The sequence below is a fragment of the Gossypium hirsutum genome, chromosome D09 (assembly GCF_007990345.1).
Source record: "Gossypium hirsutum isolate 1008001.06 chromosome D09, Gossypium_hirsutum_v2.1, whole genome shotgun sequence".
Classification (NCBI taxonomy): Eukaryota; Viridiplantae; Streptophyta; class Magnoliopsida; order Malvales; family Malvaceae; genus Gossypium; species Gossypium hirsutum.
Genome location: NC_053445.1, coordinates 21,535,636 through 21,539,287, shown reverse-complemented (window position 1 = coordinate 21,539,287; position 3,652 = coordinate 21,535,636).

Below are 3,652 nucleotides of genomic sequence, written 5' to 3'. Positions count from 1 at the left end.
CTAAGGGTTGCGGAAGCTTTGAGAGGGTTTAGATGAGTGGTTTGGTGTTGATAAATCCGGTTTAGAATAGAAACAAGGTAGGTTAGAAAAAGGTAATTGATGGAGATGGAAAAATAAAACTTAAACGTCAAGAATGTTCAATACTAAAAAGTATTGCCCGAGTCTTATATTGCTTAAGGTGAAATTTGATGAAGGATAGAAGCGAACCTTGACCCAATACCTATATAGAGGTAAGAACCAAAGGTATAAAAATATGGTTGAACGCCACACCGATTCGGTGATAAGTTCAATGGAGTTCGGATTGACACCACTAGCAAGCTAGATAAGTCGCTTCGAGACTCGAACGAAAGAAGAGAGGAGGTAACCTCACAAGAACAAAAGTTCTATTAAGTTTAATTGATCAAATTCTGTACCCTTTTACAATAAACAAGTAAGCTATTTATAAGCCTAAAATGCCTATTGATATTCGGCATCTATGTTGTTCACACTAACTTAAATTCTGTTCACACAGGTATTTAACATGTTCACACAAATAGCATTAAAATCCAGTTCATGCTTGAAGATGGTACATGAATTGGCCGAACCATCATGATGCTTCACTTGATGCATTCATGCATCCTTAGCCTTGAAGAATCTCCATAATTCCATGAATGTGCAGCTCTTTAATGATCCTACATCTCCCTTGGCTGAATGAGGCATTAATGTGCCTAAAATACTTGAATGGTCATCTTGAAAATGCATGAATCATGCATGAAACGTCCCATGTATTTCCCCCCCATAAATATGATCCATGAATCTTCAAATACATGAACTTTCAGCAACTCCCTCTTGCATGAACGTCCCAAATGCATGTGCTCCTTTAAATGCCATCCATTGAACCTCAATTGTGCATGCACACTCCCATACATTGAACCTATCATGCATGAACCTTGTTTAATTACTCTCCAAATTCAGCTCACCTACAAAAACACATGAACCAAAATTAAATCACATAAAATTTAGCTGAACAAACATTAATATAATTTAGACACACTAATTAAACATAAATTAAATTAGACAAATTTAATAAAGTCTTAACAAGACATATTAAATTCGGCCAAGACACATTTAAAACATGTAATAAGTCAAAACATAATTATGAGCTGTAGTAATTTAAGCTAAATTAATAAATTACTTAATTTATTCAGACATTAAAATAAATGAGTTGAAATAAACTTAAGCCAAGCTCAAACGAGCTAAAGTAAGCTAAATTAAGCTCATGTGAGCTAAATCGAGCTGGGAAAAACTAAGATTGAGCTTGTTGAGCTGAGATTGAGCTTCATCTTGCACTTGGGGCCCTCGTGTTTAGGCCAATCATGATAGCAACGAGTGGTGCCACAACATGATGCGATTGAGATCACATCAGCCATGTCTTCAAGAACTTAGGCTTGTGATCCGTTCTCTCCCGAAATTGGTTCGTTGATGCTAGTAACTAAGATCCAATAGCCTTAACTGCAAGATTCAGTTTCTTGGACCAAGATTTCCAAGATTTGAAATCTTGATTTTCTTGATTCTTGAAATCGCTCAAAATAACAAAATTGGACCAAGATTCAGCTCTTGATTTTCTTGAAACAAGAAAGTGAATCTTGATTTTCTTTTTCCTTTGTATAGGCATCTAAGGCCTTGCTAATGAGGTAGTGTATGGATTTAATCCCTTAACTCCATTGGATTTATTGCCTTTACCTTTTGATAAATTGGTGCATGTAGATGGAAAGAAAAAGGCAGATTTTGTGAAACAATTACATCAGCGAGTTAGGGATAATATTGAACGAAGAACGGAGCGAATATGCACATCAAGTTAACAAGGGCCGTAAACGAGTAATATTTGAACCTGGTGATTGGGTTTGGATTCACATTCGCAAGGAGAGATTTCCCGTTCAAAGACGATCCAAACTATTACCACGAGGAGATGGACCTTTTCAAGTCTTGGAGAGAATTAATGATAACGCTTATAAGTTAGATTTACCTGGTGAGTGTGGGGTTAGTGCTACTTTTAATGTTGCTGATTTATCTCTTTTCGATGTAGGTGACGATTTGGGAGCAAATTGCCTCGAAGAGGTTGCCCGGGAAATTACTACCGAATCCATTGAGCTGCCACGAGGACCAATAACTCGATCACGAGCTAAGAGATTTTGAAATCCAATAGCAAGCTATGTGGAACGAGCTTGGGAAGAGGGAGTGGCCGGATTTGATAGTCGTGCTTCAAACCGTTCAAAAGGCGTTACTTGCAATTTATTGCAAGCTGAATTTGCTTCTTTTAATTAACTTGTTTTAGTTTAATAAATAAGTTGCTAATCAATTAATTTAACTTATCTTAAAGTTTTAATACATGAGTTAGTTATTGAACTTTATTAAATAAGATGCTTCTTAATTGATCTAGTTCCTAGGATTATTTATTGATGCATAAATTAAGTTCTTTAAATTATGCTTCTTTAATTAAACTAGTTGTTGGAATAATTATTGCATATATGTTTTAGTTCATTTATTTAAGTAAGTTTAATATGTGTTATGATTAATAAGTGTTTTAATGTGTTTAATAAACTCATTTTAATGTGTTTATTGTAGGTGACTTTTTAGCTTATAGTGGTTACAATTCAAGGCTGTTACACATTTAATAAGTGGCTGTTCAAGTTCTTTTGAGATACAATTAAAGGGGCTGTTAAAAAAAGGAGCTTAAAGATCATTAAAAGGAGTTTTTAAAGAGCATTTTACGCCCTTTAAAATTCAACAGCAACTCTTCCACTTCCAGTCGTTTTTGGAGCTTTTAAGAGAAATTAATCAAGCCTTTGAATGTCATTAAGGAGCTGGTAAGAGATGGTGTCTATTCAACTAGCCAAGGACAACTCAAGAGTCATTTTCTAAGCCATTAAAGACATTCAAATCAGCTGAATTAAAGTGATTTTATGGAAGGAGTTATTTGGTTCAAAGAATAAGAAAAGACATCAGTTTTTATGGCACATTAAGTGGATGTTTTTGACCATTCGGTTACCTTGTTCTAGAATTATAAATAGATGTAATCAGCCATAGAGGAAAAGAAATTTTGGATGAATATAGATGAAATATTTGAATTGTGAGCTATCCAATTCTCTTTGTTCTTACGGAATTGATTTGACTTATCAAGCTTAGCTTGTGGCGTCTATCCATTTCTTGTTTTCGAACTTATCACTTTCATAGTGTGGCGTTCATCATATACCAAGGTTCCTATCATTCTTGATAGTGGGTCGAGGTCTTTTTTTTGTTGTTTTCCTATACTGTCATTCACCTAAGAGCTACCTTGAGTCTCGGGTCAACAACCTCTATTGTTGGTTCATTCTCTGCCCTTAGCCAAAATTTTCCATTCGTTGTTAAACCCATTTCCCTTTTAAACGTTTGTTTGTAGCCTTTCTTCTATTTTGAAACAAACTTAGCCTTACTCAAATTCACGATCGAGCAAACACTAATGACTCGAATCAATCACAAGACGAGTTCGTATCAAAGGCCCATTGCCTTTTGGGTCCAACTTGGTCTTTCTCTTTTTAGGGAATCGTTCTTTCCTCATATGGACCCAAACCCAATCTTCGGGTTCAAGGAAAACCCGTTTGTGCCCCTTGTTTGCTTTGTTGGTGTTGATGTC